At 32.2% G+C, this 20,681-nt stretch overlaps 1 long non-coding RNA gene across 2 annotated transcripts in view; it reads right to left on the bottom strand.

Moving 5' to 3' along the window:
• The window catches only part of LOC137621248 (uncharacterized), a 19,215-nt gene extending 896 nt beyond the window's left edge, over nucleotides 1–18,319 (bottom strand). The window contains exons 1-4 of one of the 2 annotated variants that reach the window (XR_011040194.1): nucleotides 18,153–18,319; nucleotides 10,491–10,764; nucleotides 7,069–7,343; nucleotides 671–884 (exon numbers count right to left, since the gene is read on the bottom strand). This is a non-coding gene — a long non-coding RNA (uncharacterized lncRNA). Of the gene's footprint in view, nucleotides 885–7,068; nucleotides 7,344–10,490; nucleotides 10,765–18,152 lie in introns of both variants that reach the window. The other variant, XR_011040193.1, reaches the window with a different exon arrangement.
• Between the last annotated feature and the right edge of the window lie 2,362 nt (nucleotides 18,320–20,681).

Here is a 20,681-nt window from a genome sequence, read left to right as displayed (position 1 = left end):
AACATTTATTTTGTATGCAAATACTTTCACATTTGCTAAAAAATACTAGAAATAATAAAAGTACTGACGCTTTTGTCAACCAATAACTTTCACATTCATCTACTCAAAACAAAATTATATTGAAATATCTTAGATAAGTTCACCTTTCTACCATAACGTTTGGTTATAAGGAAATTGGCTTATACTGAAAAAAAATAACTTCTAAAATTATCTTTCATATTGTTAAGGTTTCTAAAAATATCTAACATCTTCGTAAACTATAATTCATGGAAGGCCAGTTCAAACCACCTTCTGAAATTACCTATCATATTGTTAAGATCTCTAAAAACATCTAACTTGTAAACAGTATTCCGTTAAAGGCCAGTTCAAACCACCTTCTAAAATTACCTATCATACTGTTTAGGACTCTAAAAACATCTAAATTATAAAATTTAATTCGTGGAAGGCCAGTTCAAACTAGCTTCTAAAATTACTTATATTGTTAATATCTCTAAAACATCTAAATTGTAAAATGTAATTCGCGGAAGGTCAGTCCAAACCAACTTCTAAAATTACTTTTCATATTATTACGTGTTCTAAAAACATCTAACTTGTAAACTGTAATTCGTGGAAGGCCAGTCCAAACAAGGTAAATTTAGTGCCAAAAGCTGTTTATCGAACGAAATATTACCTTATTAAGCAATAAATTTCTCAAGAGAAGGATTCGATACACATGAAAGCAGCTTTTAAAGCTTGTGCAAGCTGTTACCCAGAGAAAATGAGTAAGCAAAAGTAATATATTTATAACGCTGTTATTTTGGTGTTGTCTGTTGTGGTTTACGTTGTGAAGAACTCGTACCCTCATAGATCAATTCTCTTACATGGTGTTTATCGAAGATGATTTCCTGGAAAAACAAACCGAGTCAAAACTTATTTCATGTGTGGAAAGGGGAATACATATAATCTAACTACATATTATATTTCTTTAAAGATAGAGAAGAAAACCTATGAGGATATAGATATATATTACCTAATCTTAGTACTGTAATATTAGTTTCTTGAACTGCAACTTCGTAAGTAAGATTTCATTGAAGAAAGAGCTTCTGATTTTTGTTTATAAATATTATTTTGAGGTTCTGCATGGTAATTCAAGGAGTCGCAATGGAAGAGTTTAGAGGTTTTAGATATACATTAAAATACATATGTTTTATATATATATATCGTGAAAATGTCTATACTTTTATTTCAAGACATAATTCATACTCACATAGAACATGTTTTGATGGAAAGCCAATATCGCTATTGTTTCCATGCAAGACTACTACTAATTTGCTATTTTCTGTGGTGGATTTGGACCTAATGATGGAGTACAATAATTTACTTTTATATTACCTCTATGGTTGTGGTGGCCTATGTGTTAAGGTCCTTGACTGGTGATCGCCAGACTGGTTTTGGGTCCCGCTCAAACTCTAATTCCTTTGATTGCTGTAACATCACTATCCTTGAGAGCTAAGGATGCAGGGTTTAGGAGAGCCTATAGATCTATCAGCTGAGTCATAAGCAGCCATTGCCTGGCTCTCCTTAATCCTAGCTTGGTAGAGAGGGGGCTTTAGCACTGATCATATGTATATATGGTCAGTCTCTAGGGCATTGTCCTGCTTGATAGGTCAGTGTCACTGTCCCTCGCCTCTGCCATTCATGAGCGGCCTTTAAACCTTTAAAAACTCAGAGAAAAGGATATTGTTGAAGAATTAATGATTTACAAGATTAAGGTGATGTCACGAACTAATTGTGCAGTTACAAGAAACAGTTTCCTTTCCTTTACCATTTCTGTGATGATATTATTTCTCAACAAACCATTAACCAAAACATTACCTTACAAGTGTTTTTCCCAACATACTATCAACCAATACATTGCTTTTCAGATGTTTTTTCTTGACATACCATCACCCCAAACATTACCTTAATGTTTTTCTTAACATACCATAAACAAAATCATTGCTTAAATGTTTTTTCTTAACATACCATCAACCAAAATATTCCTTTAAAAAATTATTTCTCAACATACCATCAACAAAAATATTGCCTTACAAACGTGTTATGTGAATAATATTTTCCATTCATCTTCCATATCCATTAGTGTTTTCCTAGTTCACATTCCTAAATCAATATTAACCTAGTTTTTTATAGTTTGTTTATTATTCACAATTCTTCATGTATCCATTAAAAATATTCATTTTAAGATATTGATATCTTTCCTGATATTTTACATCACTCGCTCAATAGAAATTTATTTCAAAGGATAATCATGGGAAGTTGTTTATGGATCAAGAGTTATAATTTTAGAACATAGCTTTTAATTAAGTTAAGCTTTTAATTAAGTCAAGCTTTTAATTAAGTTAAGCTTTCAAAAGTAGAAAAAAGGGATATTTATTCATTTACCCCATAAAAGGTAAAAGCAGAAACTGACCTAATATTTGGCCCACACAAATATCCCATATGATATTGAAGTTGGATCATATTTATATTTAGAGATATTTTACTTAAATCTTATAAAAGTTTAAACGTTTAAAAGGTCGCTCATGAATGGCAGAGGCAAGGGACAGTGACATTGCCCTACCTTGCAGGACTATACCCTAGAGACTGACCACGCTAGGACCCAGGAAGGCCAGGCAATGGCTGCTGATGACTCAACAGATTGACCTATAGGCTCCCCTAAACACACCAACTTCAACTCACAAGGATGGTAAGGTTGCAGACACTAAAAGCATTAACGAGTCTGAGCGGGACTCGAACCCCGGTCTGGCAAACACCAGGCAGACGTTACCAATCAGGCCATAAGAGAGAATTTTTTTTTAAAGAGAAAATAGAAATTAATATAAGAAATTGAGAGATAATGAGAAAGTAAAGAAATATATTTCAAAATTTACAATATATCTTTTTTAAATCATGGATAAACTGAAAACAATAGATTTTTTTTTATCAATTATAATTTCCCCTTTGAAGCTGTTAAAGGATACTATCCCATATTTCATAATTGGAAAATAATTCCTGCCTATTTTCATAGAACTTGAAAAATTTAATCTCTAACACCCTCCCTCATTTTTGATACATTAAATGTAATTTTAATCCTATTACAGATTACAACGACTAACGAGCTATCGAAATATGTAATCCATGTAATACCACTTACTGTGATACGAATGCATTTCAGCTTTTGGTTTCAGTACTAATGAATTATCCTAAAATGTGCTTTTCGTAACTAGGATTTTCGTAGTTTTGTTAGAGAGAGAGAGAGAGAGAGAGAGAGAGAGAGAGAGAGAGAGAGAGAGAGAGAAGCGCAAATGGAATAATGTTCTAATGCTTAACGCAGAACTGATATGTACGAATAATTTTTCAGTTTATTTTATTCAATAATATATCAGCATGTCCAAAGAAAGACAAGGGAGAGTGACAATGCCCTAGAGACTGGCCATATATATATATATCACCGCCCAAGCCGCCTCTTCATCATGTAGGACCAGGAGGGCCAGGCAATAGCTACTGATGACTCAGCAGGTAGACCTATGATCTCGCCTAAACGCTGCTATCCTTAATTCACAACGATGGAGATATTGCAGACACAAGAAACTATCTAGTTTGAGTGGCTCTCTAACCCTAGTCCAGCATATTGCCAGGAAGAGAAGTTTCAAACAGGCCTATAACAAAATGTATTTTCAATACCGTAAATTTAGTTCACCAAATGTTTAGCTGGGCTCCACAAGGAACTAGAAGAATTGGAAGACCCAGGCTACATGGCTAAGGACTATAAAGCGCGAAGTAAGAGATGATGATTTGAAAAGTATCGATTTGAAAGCTCAAGATAGAGACGACTGGAAAATCCAACAGAGGCCCATTGTGTAAATAGGCGTAGGAGGAGATGATGATGATGATGATGATTATGAAATTCGTTTAGGAATGACTGTATTCTTGGACGCAAAGAGAATAAGTTTCTGTATTTATAATACCTCCATTAATATAACTGTAACCGAGGGTGCTTATGCAATATAATAGCAAAACTTTCAACATATCAATGCAGATCGTAATGTATTCATATCATAGTTATATTCATCTTTGATCTATTAATTAATCTGAAGTTTCAGATGTGCTTTGATATTCACTGAAGTAATTTTAATTTATACAGCTTATAGATCTTTCGTAACCCCAATTGAATTAATACCTAATAAATCTTATGATAGATGAAGTTTTATATTTAGGGAAGGACTGTATTAAGATTATGAAATATTCTTAAATGTTACATTTAAAGGAACTATAACTCACATACGGAGGAATGACACCTAACGTAAACTTTAATTGGTATTCAAGAAGTGTAAAAAACTGAATGAATCTATTATATAGTTTAATGATAAAAGGTTATCTCCCATATATAATATATAGCAAATGTCTGGATATCATATATATATATATATATATATATATATTATATATACATACATACATTATATATATATATATATACACTAACTCCAATCAAGTCTTTTTAATTTTTCCTTTCGTGGCTATAATAGAGGATATATATATATACATATATATATACATATATACATATATATATGTATTATATACATACATACATACATACATACATATATATACATATGTATATGTATATATATGTATATATATATGTATATATATATATATATACAGTATATATATATATATATATATATATATGTATATGTAGACTATATATGTATATATATGTATATATATATATGTATATTATATATGTATATATATATGTATATGTATATATGTATATATGTATATATATGTGTATGTATATATATATATATATATATATATACACATACATATATACATCCATAGAAACAACAGCAACAAATGCAGTCATATGTAGTCCACTGCAGAAAAAAGATCTGCCCTGTCCTTAGTCAGGTCTGCGGATTGGCCATTTTCATCACCACGGTGGCCACTGCAGATTGGTGATGGTGGGAGACTTTAGTCTGATCTCTCACAGCAAACTAACCTAGTATGGGTGTCCCTGACTAGTACAGCTTTTCTGATCATGGCAATACACAAATCCTTTCACCCCGTTAAGGTATATATCATTCCAGTCATACTTAGTCACCTTGACAGACATTAACTAATCTTGTCTCTCCCCGTCACACAGGCAGGAGAGGGAATTGTCATACCCTGGTGAGAATGGGTACCCCGAGAGGTACAATCTGAAACTACAACTGCCGTGTTGTAGTTAGGAAAGATGGAGAGGGTGGGATGGGTTGAATCTGTGTATGTATTTGTCTGTTTTTATGTATGTACTGTATATAAATATTATATCATACACTAGTATTATATAGATATTCAATTTCCAAACTAAAGTTGTCTTTGTAACTTCCCCCATCTCAAATACTTTTGAAACATTCAAATAGAAGATCTAAGAGAAATTAATGAAATAGAAATTGAATTAGAATTTCATCTTCCAACTAAATGATCGTGAGGAGAGAAGGAGGCGATATGATTAATGAGAAACAAGGTACAGAGAGAGAGAGAGAGAGAGAGAGAGAGAGAGAGAGAGAGAGAGAGAGCGCGTAGCTAATCCTTTGATTAATGGAAAAGGGGCGTATAATATGGATGTTGCTTTGACTAAATCCTAATCTTTATAATGAGGGTTGACAGCAACTTTCGACTGTTGTAATGATAATCGTTTAGTAAATATAAGGAAAGTGTAGATTTGTAGTAGGGAAGGATAAAGCCATGTGCCTTGACTTTATAGAAGAATAATAAATCTTACATCCCTTGACTTTATATTAGAATGATAATGTTTTGGGAGTTAAAAGTCTGGTTAGAATTAACTTTAATCATACTACGAGATTTTTGAAGGGAGTATCTGTCTAGTAATGGTGGTTTCATTACTTATTTTCATATATTCTAAAACTTAATTGCTTTAAGGGAGGGTTTCCTATCTTCTAAGTTTTCTTCATACACAATATTTACATATCTGTATGCATATACATATGTACATACACGTATGTATAAATGCATACATATTAGTAAACAAAATATGGTTTTGTAAAGATTTTTATTAGAGTATGATTTACTTTTTCTATTAAATTTTCCTTTTATGAACACAAACATTTATATATTTGAAACCTATATACATACGTACATACATTTTTGTATTTAAGGTAGTGGGGAAATTTGATGGAAACTGACTATTGGTGAAGAGAGAGAGAGAGAGAGAGAGAGAGAGAGAGAGAGAGAGAGAGAAATTAGAACGATTGAGAATCATAACACTATATTTTCAACATATCACTTGACTGGTACATCGTATAAAGAAAGACAGAAAACACACACACACACACACACACACACACACACACAAAAACAACCACTTTCGAAGTTCAAACAGATTTGGAATATGTCAAGAGCTTTTTAAAATGAGTCATAAGACTTTTAAAGATTGACGTTTGAGATTCAAACCGGATATAGAGCGCCAGAAACGTATTCTGAATGTATAAACTATTCTGCAAATGGTTTTAGGAACTGTAATGTTATAGAAGAATTTTACGCCTATATTCTGATACTTGTGTACGTGACTCTTAAAAAATGGCTGCTGAATATTTAGAAAGACACTCTGACATACACATAGATTCAACGCTTTCCACCCCTCCCCTTTTCCTAATATATATATATATATATATATATACACACACATATATATATATATATATATATTATATATAATACATATATATATATACACACACATACATACATACATACATATATATATATATATATATATACTGTATATTATATATAGCCCTCGCACACAATTATTTGTATATATACATATATATACATAAAAATACTTGTGTGTGTCCTATATATATTATATATATACTATATATATATATATATATATATAATATAACTATATATGTGTGTATGTGCGGTCATTCGCGCTAGCGCGTAGATTTTGCAAAAAAAAAAAAAAAAAAAGATGGAGTTATATCAACCACTAAAAAAAAAAAAAGTTTTTATATAAAAAAATGACCTTACTTGTTTTGTCGACTTCCATTGCACGCCAATATTGTCCCAATGAGTTTTCCTTGTGGTTCCTCTCTTTGCATTTTCGAATATAATTTTTTTTTTCTAGGCTGTATTGTCTCTTCGTCCTCCCTTACTTGCAAAAAATGACTGCCACCACACCTCCTTCTAAGGTTCGTATGAAAATTCTATGTATCTTCAAAAATACAGTTTAATTTTCTGGAACATTTGTGTTCTTCATTCCTTTGCTGAATGTGTTTGGATCCTGGATTGTCTTTTAAAGGTGCCTGGAATAAATTTGATGTATTAGCGGTTTTAATAATTATATATAAGGGATATATGTGTATGTGTGTTTATGTATGTGTTTATGTATTTGTGTATGTGAAACGTACATGAAATAGATTTGAATTTATTAGAGGGTTTATTATTTGGATATAACTGCATATATGTATATGTTTTGTATGCTTATGTATGTGTAAGGGTAAGGTAGGCCTACGGGAAATAGTTTTGGATGTATTAGAGGTTCTAATACATGGAAATACTACAATATATGTATGTTTGTATGCTTATATATGTGTAAGGTAGGCCTACAGGAAATAGTTTCGTATGAATTAGAGGTTCAATACTCAAAGGCATATGTGTATGTGTATGTGTATGTGTGTATGTGTATGTGTATGCATACGAGTGTTGTGTATGCATCTTTGAGTACGAGTGTAAGTGTACATATGGCATGCAATATTTGCCAAGAGAGTTTAATTTAATAAACTTATCATATTGTAATCCATTTTTAATGATTGGTATCTAAATGAAAATATAAAAGGATATATTATATTCAAAATACTTAATTTAACTTTTTTTTAACGATATCGTATGTTTCTCCCAAACTTGCAGCAAGAAATCTAATATCTTGCAACTTCTTCACAATTAATACAATTTTGACTATCAAGAAAAAACCAGAATTACAATAAAACTAATATTAATTAAACTCAACATGTACTTTTATGAATCACAAATATTCCGAAACTCTAATTCAACTTATATAATCTCCTCTTGTTCATACATTTTTACATAATTATTATTATTATCATTATTTTTTTTTTATTTTTTATTTTCTTTTTATACATTTCGCATTCCTAAATAAACTTTTCCTTTACACACGTAACTTCCAATCAAATCCGAATCCAGAGGGCAATCCCAGATACCCCAATTGCCATTGTATCTGAATCTGCAACAGATGTTGCATGGCCCGACAATCAAATTCACACCTATCAGATTTTCACTCTCGGTGGCATCTTCCAAAATAAACCTACGAGATTTAAAATTCTTGCCGAGGGAGTAATAAATATTCTTCTTCTTCTTCTTCTTCTTCTTCTTCTTCTTCTTCTTCTTGCCGAGGGAGTAATAAATATTCTTCTTCTTCTTCTTCTTTCATTAGGTAGTAGGTTGGCCGGGGCACCAACCACCCGTTGAGATACTACCGCTAGAGTTATTTAATCCTTTGACTGGATAAACAGTACTAAATTGGATCCCTCTCTCTCTCTGGTTACAGCTAATTTTTTCTTTGCTTACACATAAATTGATTAGTCTGGCCTATTCTTTTCACACCCCCCTCTGTCACAAACACCTGATAATAATGAGATCACCAAACTATTCTACTCCGCTCAAGGGGTTGATTGCATTGTAATTGTCCAGTGGCCACTTTCCTCTTGGTAAGGGTAGAAGAGACTCTTTAGCTATGGTAAGCAGCGCTTCTAGGAAAAAGACACTCAAAAATCAAACCATTGGTCTCTAGTCTTGGGTAGTGTCATATCCTTTGTACAATTGTCTTCATCTGTCTTGGGTTAGAGTTCTCTTGCTTGGGGATACACTCGGGCACTCTTAGTTCTATCTAGTTCCTCTTCCTCTTGTTTTTATGAAATTTTATAGTTTATATATGATAGATCTAATCTAATGTTGTTAATATCGATGATCTTAAAATATCATATTTTGATAGTTATTATTTCTCTATTTTATTTATTGCCCTGTTTCCCTTCCTCGCTGGGCTATTTTTCCCTGTTGGAGCCCTTGGGCTTATAGCATCATGCTTTTCCAACTAGGGTTGTAGGTTAGCTAATAATAATAATAATAATAATAATAATAATAATAATAATAATAATAAAATCACACTGTTACTCATACGTTAAGGGTCGGTTGCCTAAAGCGCCCTCTCTAATTCCTTCAAGCAAAGTCAATCTCTTCCACCAACCTTCGTCTCTCCATATCACCCTTCTCTAATAAACTACCAATAAACAAAACCATTGATATCAGATTTAAAATATAGCTATCAACGAAAGATATCTGGCGTTCCACATTTCATTATATCTGTTGAATAATCTCGAGGGTAGTTTTAAAAGTCAGCATTGGTTGTGACAAAGTTAATAGCTTTCCAGCTATAACCATCTTTCATTTCTCGCACGTATGAACCCAAGGATCATTCTAGAGTTGGTTAATGTACGATTTTATGGAGACAATACTTTTCTCTCAGGTTTATTGGGCTATAGAAAAGGACCTTGGAAAGGTATATGTGGACTGATTATTAGCTAGATATGAGAGAGAGAGAGAGAGAGAGAGAGAGAGAGAGAGAGAGAGAGAGAGAGAGAGAGAGAGAGATACTTATCACGGTCTTTAACTCATCCATAGATTGCGTTGGGCAGAGAATGGGACATCGTACATACAGAGAAAAAGTTTCGACATCTGAATTGGGAGGAAATTATCATAGAGAAATCGGATTTACTACACCATTCGAAAGTTAATCTCTTCGTTATCGAGATGGAACCCTGACATAGTACGATATAAAGGACCCAGAATAGGTCTTGATACTTCTATTTACTGTAAATTAAGGTTGCGTACCCATATTTGGCTTTTATCCCGATATAGAGACAATAAGATTTCAGTTTCTTTAAATAAATCTAGTATACGTTCTTAATTCTTCCGTCCAGTTTTCTATAGAACTTATGGAGCGGAATTTATAGTGTCTTAGTATAAGTGTTTTAATGTAGCCTATTTGAAATAAAGTAATTCTTTATAAGTGGTAATTTTCGCTGCCTATATCAGGAAATAAGAATCCAGTGTTAAGGAATTCATTCGTTGAAACTTACATTATGCTAGAATCATAAGGAAAATTGCAAGTTAACTTCTACCCTACGAAGAATAAGATATTTTAACATCAGAAAAATTACAAGTCAACTTATAGAGATAAGGTTAAAAATCTTGACTTTGTCAAAATCATTAAACAAAATTAAGAATTAACTTTTATACAATAAAAAGAATAATCCATATGCCGACTAATTTTCTAGTTTTTCTTTGGAAATTTTAAAATATTGCAAATTTATCCTACAGAAAGAATAACATATTTCCTTTAAGAAAAAGAGAAACAGCAAAATAAAAAATCTTACCTCGATATATCTCCCACCCATTTCCAGACTTCTATTGCACGGCAATATTGTTCCAATAAGTCGTTCCGCGTTTCTTCCATGTCCCTTCTCTTTTCATATATATTTTTTCCCAGGTCTCTGTCTCCCCCTCACACGCGAAAGGACTCTCCACCAAAACTTCTATTAGAGCTCGTATCAAAATTCCATGAATCCCCAGAAATAGTCTTTTGCTCAATTCCAGTTCCCCTTCATACTTCATCTCGAGCTCTGGTTGGGAACTCTCTCTTTCTCTCCCCTGCAAAGAGGTTTAAAGGCCGCTCGTGAATGCCAGAGGTAAGGGATAGTGGCATTGCCCTATCAAGTAGGACAATGACCTAGAGACTGGGCATATATTTGATCAGTGCCCAAGCCCTCTCTCCACCCTAGCTAGGTCCAAGGAGGGCCAGACAATGGCTGCTGATGACTCGGCAAATAGAGCTATGGGCTCCCCCAGACACCCCATCCTTAGCTCACTAGGATAGTGAGGTTGCAGTGACCAAAGGAACTAAAGAGTTTGAGCGGGGCTCGAACCCTAGTCTGGCAATCACCAGGCAAGGACGCTACCACCTGGCCACCAAGGATAGTTTGCTTAGAGAAGAGTTTCGTAGAATAATAGTAAGGTTAAAAGCCTCGTGGCTAGTACAGTGGTACGGCGTTCGCCTAGCTTTCGCATGGCAACAGATCGATCCCAGCCCTGGACAGCTAGTTTAATCTGTTTTCTAGGGAGGTCAATGCTGAGTTTGGGCACCATGGTGGGTGGTTAGGTGTACCCGTCTGATGTTCTGGCGAGCATCTATCGTCATAATACTGGAACTGAAACCAGACAACTTAAATAACCTATAAATAGACATTAAAAACTACAACTGCAGTTAAGACTACGATGAATAACCACTACGCCAATATCAATGATAATAAGTAACAATAAAAAAACAATAACTAAAAGTAACAATAAAAGCAATAATTAAAAGTAACACTAAAAACAACTAAAAAAACCTATAAAATGTAAAAACAAAAATAAAGAATTGACCAAACAACAATTTCAAGTAATAAAATGAGCAATATATAATAATATAAAGAGCAAGAAAAATGTAACAATAACAGCACAAAATAGTAACAAAAAATACAACAAATACAATACCAACAACAACAACTACAACTAAAATAATGAAAAACTGTATACCATTGTCATGGTATGACAATGAAACTATCTCCAATAGATTTAGTAGATTTGAGAACAAAACCCCTGAAAATGATAAGGGGAGTTAAGATGGCAGAAAAAAAATAATATAACAATAAATGATACATAAATTATTATAACAACCCCAACAACAGTATTAACAATGATTATACTAACAACAACAACAGCCACTACAAACATCATCATCAATGACTGCTATACAACTAACAACTACACTAATAATAGATAAATAAGAATAAATAATAATAAAAATAATGAAAACTGATGCAAGAACAATAACAACAATTAACAACAATAATCCCTCTGATTACAACCAAAACTACAACTACAAATAAAAATATTACTACAACTACTGCAACTACATTAACTAAGCTTACAACTACAGCAATAACAATTATATTGATAACAAAAACAACTACAACAACTACAGCTAAAGCTACAACAATAACTACAGTTAAAGCTACAACAATAACTACAGGTAAAGCTATAACAATAACTACAGCTAAAGCTACAACAATAACTACAGCTAAAGCTACAACAATAACTACAGTAAAAGCTACAACAATAACTACAGCTAAAGCTACAACAATAACTACAGCTAAAGCTACAACAATAACTACAGTTAAAGCTACAGCAATAGGTACAGTTAAAGCTACAACAATAACTACAGGTAAAGCTATAACAATAACTACAGCTAAAGCTACAACTATAACTACAGCTAAAGCTACAACAATAACTACAGCTAAAGCTACAACAAAAGCTACAACAATAACTACAGCTAAAGCTACAACAATTACAATTAAAGCTACAATAATAACTGTAGCTGAAGCTACAACTACAGCTACAACAACTACAGCTAAAGCTACAACAACAACTACAGCTAAAGCTACAACAACAGCTAAAGCTACAAGAACAACTACAGCTAAAGCTACAGCTAAAGCTACAACAACAGTTACATCTAAAGCTGCAACAAAAACTACAGCCAAAGCTACAACAGCAACTAAAGCTAAAGCTACAACAATAACTACAGTTAAAGCTACAACAATAACTACAACTAAAGCTACAACAACTACAACTAAAGCTACAACAACTACAGCTAAAACTATAACAACAGCTACAGCTAAAGCTGCAACAATGACATCTATATAACAACTATAATAACTACAATAACAGTAAAAAAACAATAAAATGAAAATAACTAAGACAATAAGATTAATAACTATAACAAAGTCAATATCACTAATAAATACTATTGTAATATAAAAAAATGCTACAAAACTCCAGCTTCAATAACTATAACAACAACTATAGCAATAATAATAACAATTATTACAACAAAACTAATAACTACTACAAATATCAATAGAATAAAAGAAATTATACCATTATTGCAACTATAACAGTAGCTACAACAACCATCACTACAACCTCAACAATAACAATAACTACAACAGTAACAATAACTACAACAGCAACAATAACTACAACAGCAACAATAATACATGAGAATAAAAGATAATTATGATAAGAAAATTATACTGACAATTACTTCAACAGTAACAAAACTACAACTAACACCACACCATTAACTACAACAAAAATAACTAATATAACAAATACTAAAAAAATGATGAAAACTACTACAACAACAACCCCTACAACAACAACATCAACAATAACGATAATAAAAGTGATTACAATTATAATTCACAAATATATCAGAGACTATGGAAGTTAACTGTTAACAGCCAAACAGCTGTCTGCATAAGAGGTAACAGATAGCAATTTAGCAATTTAACTTTGGGTAGATTGCAACATTTAGCATCTACGTATCTTGTAGTGCGCCCACTAACTGTGTTGTAGATGAGCAACGAGAAACCTGGAATAATGATGAAATAAGAAAATAACAAAATAAGCCAAATAATATGAAATAAGATAACCAAATAACAAAAGAACAAAATAAATTAAATAACAAAAGAACAAAAGAACAAAATAAAATAAAATAAAAAGTTCAAATAACTAAAAAAGGAAAAATAAAATAACAAAACATTGAGAAATAAAAAATGACCAAATAACAATAACAAAAGAACAAAATTACGATAACAATAAAATATTGTTAATAATAATAATAATAATAATAATAATAATAATAATAATAATAATAATAATAATAATAATAATAATAATGCATGGAGAATTAAGGGAAGGTTATCCCAATTGGTTAGGTCTTCCTAAAACTTTCTTCTGTGTCCACACAAAAATGAAGATTGAACTTTATGAGACAGCCAAGGTAAAGAAGTGAAAACGTTGGCTGGATCAATGCACTTTTGATTTAAGTATTAGATTTAGGGATTAAACAGGAACTTCCTCCTTATTCGGCGAATGAAAATTATATATTAAATTTACTATCGAAAAATATAAAGATTGGGAATTTTTTTTTTATATATCACATGTGCTGTGGAGCCGGGAATATGTCTTAGTATGAACTAATATAGATTTATAGACTTCATTAATGTAGCACGCTAGAATACACCTAAAAATTTGCCGTAAAACAGTAAAAAAAGGTGGAATAAATGTTGCCAGGCATTTACCGTTTTAAAAACGGATATATTGACATAACTAATATTACGGTCACTAACCCGTAAAATATAATAAAAAAATGCCGTAAAATTACGGTTGTCTGTATTTCACTGAAATATGGCTGGGAACAACATATTTTTGAAGAATTTCTTATTAAAATTACGTTTCCGTCAAAAGTTTGGTTTTATGCAGGTAAAACGTTTAGTGAAAACTAATGTAGATTTATACACATTGATATAGCACGCTAAAATAGCCTTCTGTGTCTCTAAAACTTTTGTAGAATTAGCAAATAAGGAGCATACTAGAATAGCCTTGTCTCTCTCTAAATCGTTTGTAGAATTAGTAAATAAGGAGGTCATGCATATAATAGATAAAAGCACTCTGGTTATGTGAATGCACCATGAATCCTACGAGTTCTAAAAATTGAAATTCAATCACAGTTCATAAATTTAAGATTAGAAAATTATGTATTGGCTATTGGAACAGATACCTTAATATTTTATAGATGCAGCGATAAAACAAGAGTTCTACACGCTACAGTTTTTAGTATACAGAGAGAGAGAGAGAGAGAGAGAGAGAGAGAGAGAGAGAGAGAGAGAGAGAGAGAGAGAGAGAGAGAGAGAGAGAGAGAGAGACTTTTTAGTCCATCCGCGAACACTCCATTTACTCTTTGGTAGGGCGATTTTGTTTAAGCATTTAGTGTTTTATTAGGATCTTGTCTAACTTATTCTAGAACTCGTTTAATGTGTTACCCCGTTTACTATATCAGTTGAAAGTCTGTTTCAAGTATTTGCTATTTTGTATGTACAGAAATTGCCACATTAATGTAGGTGCTATGCTAAGAGAGAGAGAGAGAGAGAGAGAGAGAGAGAGAGAGAGAGAGAGAGAGAGAGAGAGAGAGAGAGAGAGAGAGAGAGAGAGGTAGGTGCTGTGCTAAATGTCTATCTTCTATCATCTATTAAATGATTTGAACTTCAAGTAGAAAACTAAGAATTCTAGCAAAAATAACTAATCAATCTGGTTCATGTTTATGACTAAATTTCTAAATCAATAATATTGGAAGCCAACTAAATTCAAAACCTTTTTAGGGAAAACGCATTTTATATCAAATCATCACCATTACTAAAAGTAAATAGTCACCAGTATCAAAAGAGTGAACTAAAATACTAGTGTATCGCAGTCAGTCCTTTTTAATCCGAATGTCAAGAGTCAATATCATATAAACAGATTATATGTTCAAAAAGGAATAAAGTCATGTTTGATTTATCGAAATTGAATGGGAGTACTAAAGATTAATCCATTTTGATGAAGCTCTGTGATAAAAAAAGGACTCGATGGATTTTTTGCTCACATGAAAATTGGGTCATGTTCAGCTCTAAGAGTAAAGATTAATCAAATGGAATTTTATTGATATAAGAGAGAACAATTATAATTTTTGGTCAATTTCCAATTTAAGATTTTATAATTCGGGTCATGTTTTGCTCTAAAAGAGTAAAGAATAATCAAATGGAATTTCATTTATGAGAAAAATATATTTCTTTATTATAATTTTTTTTTTTTTTTTTTTTTTTTTTTTTATATGAATTATGGATCATGTGTACATATATCATTCTTAAAGTAGGCGCTTTTGATCTTTTAAAAGTTCAATGAACAATAGATTATTATTTTATTCATATTCATATTATAGAGGAAAATATTTTGATTTAGTTAATTATCTAATTTATTTCTTAAATTTTCGATCATATATCTAAATATTATTGTGAAGGTATTGTGTTTTTCTATTATTTTGAAAATCAAGTTTATATATTGTACCAAAAGCTTATTGCATAAAGAAGTTTATACACTAACATCTATGATAAAAAGATCTAATGCCCTTCTGGCTGATGAAATTAAGGATTACAAGATGTTGACATCAAGTCCGTATGTAAATGTAAAATATTATGAAGAGCCAAACTTCACAATTTACACAATTTTGCTAAATCGCTGTATATTTATGCTGTTTAATTTGTCTAAATTTCTAAAGTCTGTTAAATTCTCGGTTTATTAATTCCAGTTTAGTTTACTCAGACATCATTAAAGCTCCAAGCTTGTTACAACATTATTCGGTTATAGTTTTATTGCCAAAGTAAATTTATTAGATTTGTGGTTAAATAAGACTTTACTCAGTTTATTACTGAAAATTCCAGAGCACATATAAACATAAAGCACATATAAAATCAATGATTAAACAAAGAAATGACATACTATAACTTAAAGAGATAGTAAATACAAGAGTACATTTGCTAAAAAAAAGAAAATAAAAAAAAATAAGCCCAGAAAATAAAATAATATAACTTTCAAGAGTACATCTGCTAAAAAGAGAAAATAAAAAAATAAACAAAGAAAATTACATACTATAACTTTTAAAGATAGTAAATACAAGAGTACATCTACTAAAAAGAGAAAAAAAAATAAAAGAAAATTATATAACTTACCTTTAAAAAGATAGGTCATGAAAAAAGAAGAAATGACCAAATCTACAGAAATCTATTTTCCATACGAAAACCGACCTAAGAAAAGAAATAAGTTTAGATTGCTCAAAGGGTCACAGATGTGTCTACTCTTATGCCATTGAGAATATCAGCCGACAATGGGCCTCAGCTGGGAGAGACGTCTTCAAGACATTCGCTTCCACTTTTGAGGAAGTTTCAGGAACTTCCCCTGACCTGACTTTAACCTTTTGGATGGAAAGGGCCGAAGAATGACAGACACATATGTGCAGATTGATTTTGGATTAAAACTTGTGTGCGCGAGGCCACATGTGAATGTGGTTTTGTATGTTCTTACTGGTTTGATATTGTGTAGCGAGTGACAATGGTTGTTGTGTTTGTAATTATTGTAGGCTATTGTGGTAATTATAAAAATAATATCTATCTATCAATTTGCAAATATATAGCTATGTACATATATCTACATATACACATATTTATACACTTATATACATGAAGACATACACATACATATGTACATACACGTACGGATATAAGTTTACATACGGATATACATATAAGTAGGAGCGTGCGTAAACGCTTTGGCAAGCGTATACGAGGCACGTATACGTAAGGGCATGTGTATATGTACGAGCATGCGTATACTTACGGCCATAAATATACGTATGGGCATGCATATGTACATGGGCATTTGTATAAGCGTACTTGAATGCATATACTTACGGCCATTCATATACGTATGGGTGTGCATATATACATGGGCATGTGTACAAGCATACTTTAATGCATATGCGTATGGGAATGCGTATACATATGGGTATTCATAAAAGAATCATATTGTATATGTTATATATACATACACATACAGATGTATGTATACGTACGGACGTACACATACGTATGAGCGTGCATATACATATGGACAAGCGTGCATATACATATGGGCAAGCGTGCGTATACATATGGGCAAGCGTGCGTATACATATGGGCAAGCGTATACCACGCACGTTTACGTAAGGGCATGTATATATGTACGGGCATGCGTATACCTACAACCGTACATATACACACCGACGTGCATATACGTACGGACATGTGTATAAACTTACTTGAATGCATATATATATGGGAATGCGCAAACATATGGGTAATCATAAAAGAATCATATTGTATTATATTTTACACATACTTTACTGTATATATAGTATATTCTAACCGTGGGAGTTTCATCAGGTACAACACTGACAGTAATAAGGAAATCAAATTAACTAGCATATTTCATGGGGAAGAAATCTACCATTAAATAATATGACAGGTTTAAAAGGCTGCTTATGAGTGCCAGAGGCAATGAATATTGACAATGCCATAGAGACTAACCATATATACACAATCTCCAACCAAGGTAGTACCGGGGAGGGTCAGCCAATGGTTGCTGATGACTCGGTAGGTAGACCCATGGGCTTCCACAAACATCCCATCCTAAGCTCACAAGGATGAGGTTGCAGACACCACCACCATCATCATCATCATCTTCTTCATCATCATCATCAGCTGTAACTATGCCTTGGGAAGACAAAGAGCTCAGAAATTATTAAACTTGAGCAGGTCTCTAACCCGAGCAGAATGTAAGCCATTGTTAATTTCCCATTAGAAATCTAAAATGTTTCATATGTTAGAATTTATTTCCCATTAGAAATCTGAAAGTTTCATAAATTAGAATTTAATTCCCATTAGAAATCTAAAATGTTTCAGATATTAGAATTAATTTCCCATTAAAAACCTAAAATGTTTCAGATATTAGAATTAATTTCCCATTAAAAACCTAAAATGTTTCAGATATTAGAATTAATTTCCCATTAAAAACCTAAAATGTTTCAGATATTAGGATTTATTTCCCATTTGAAATCTAATATGTTTCACATTAGAAATTTAAAATGTTTCAGATATTAGAATTTATTTCCCATTACAAATCTAATATGTTTGATATTAGAATTTATTTCTAATTCAGATCCAAAATAGGATACCACAACCCCTCATCAGATAGAAAGTCTTGCATGTGAATTATGATGACACTTTGTATCAAAACTAAAGGTAAAAGAAGACCCGCTTACCTACTTTCACAAAATACTGTAGCCACCTTGGTACTTAAGACTTGGGACAGAGAGGTAGTCGAGAATCAGTTCTGCATACCTATACGAATTCACATAAAAATTAGTCCTTTTTTTCTTTTGCGTATGCAGACGTAGAAAGAAAAGACCTATTGCTTTGATACTACTCAAGCAGGGATCAGGTCAGAAAGATTGCTGGTCAACGTATAGCGAAGAGGCCTAATGCTTTGAGACCAAGCAAGCTGGAATCAGGTCGCTCAGGGGTTCGGTATTATTAAGAAGTGCAATAGAGAAATTAGAAACAATGTTATTTTCAGGTTAGTTCAAACTCCACCTTTTCATCCTTTGAAATATGGAGACACTCGTTAGTAGAAAAGTGTCTCCTAGAACCAAACTGGAAGGTTTCTTTTCTTCTCTGGACATGAGCATCCTTCCTGATGCTGTATGGAAAAACAGAAAGTCTCACATGCGAATAATTTTATCAAAACATAAGTAAAAGATGTCTTTTATGAGTATCACGATTGGTGAAAAAACTAACATTTCTAAAAGATGATATTCAACAAAAAGTTTTGCCTAAAAAAACTCTATATTCTTACAATGAGACGCGAGGAATGAAGCGGCAAATCGAAAAACTTGTTTTGGTAAAAGTTCCATCTAAGAAAATACTATCAACTGTAAATTTAGAGTCACATACTTTGCGAGAGAAGTAACTTACAATTTCTGAATTCGTAGACTGATGTGATGTCTCAAGCCCATCCTGTGAAGAGATTTTAAAAAGAACAGTTTGGGAGTTATGACATTATGTATAATAGTATAATCATAGATTGATATTTATAGATCTTCGATATACACAAATCTTTTATGAGGTTGTTTCTGGTGCATGCTCGAATGACAAAAGGATATAAATTTTCATGATTATGGTATATTCTTTTACCATGGATTTGTTTATCCTTTTGTTTTATAGTAAATAGTTGTAAAGGAAAATTGAGGCGAAAGTATGTCCTATCTCTGATAAAGCCTAACTTGGCTTAATTTATCTTCTATTTATACTTCTATTTATACTTATAGTTAGATCATAGTTTAACTTAACCTAATAATTCTTCCATTTGCTTAATGATCAGCCACTATTGAATGGCAGAGGCAAGGGACAGTGATATTGCCCTATCAAGCAGCACAATGCCCGAGAGGCTGAACCAAGCCCCCTCTACACCCAAGCCAGGACTAAGGAGGGCCAGGCAATGGCTGCTGATGACTCAACAGATAGACCTATAGACTCTCCCAAACATTCCATTCTAGCTCACGAGGATGGCGAGGTTGCAACGACCAAAGAAATTAAAGTTTGAGCGGGATTTCAACCCCAGTCTGGCAATCACCAAGCAAGGACGCTACCACCAGGCCAACACAACCTTATATTTTGATCACAAGTCTAACTTAATAAATATTCCATTTATACTCAACAGTTTGATCATAGTCTAAATTCATCTTTCATTTGAACTCTTCTAGTTTCACCAGATACCAATTTTCAGTCTTTTATCAATGATAAACAAAATTATTTTTTTCTTTGATAAACAACTGCCTGCCACCAAAATTATCTCAAATGTAGATGATTCTATTCTTATGTTAGGCCTAGCTCAATCTTTTATAATTGTAAATATTTGAATTAAATTTTATTTGTTAGTTTAAAGTTTATTTATTCTTTGGATTTATAAGAAGAAAAATCATTAACAATTATCATCAAAATTAGTATGTACTCGTGAAAGTATCTCAAAATGCTAACCAGTCACTTGTTTATTTCAAA

The sequence above is a fragment of the Palaemon carinicauda genome, chromosome 27 (genome assembly GCF_036898095.1).
Source record: "Palaemon carinicauda isolate YSFRI2023 chromosome 27, ASM3689809v2, whole genome shotgun sequence".
Taxonomy (NCBI): Eukaryota; Metazoa; Arthropoda; class Malacostraca; order Decapoda; family Palaemonidae; genus Palaemon; species Palaemon carinicauda.
Note: the sequence above shows the minus strand (reverse complement) of the source record. Positions and strands in the feature narration are given on the sequence as shown.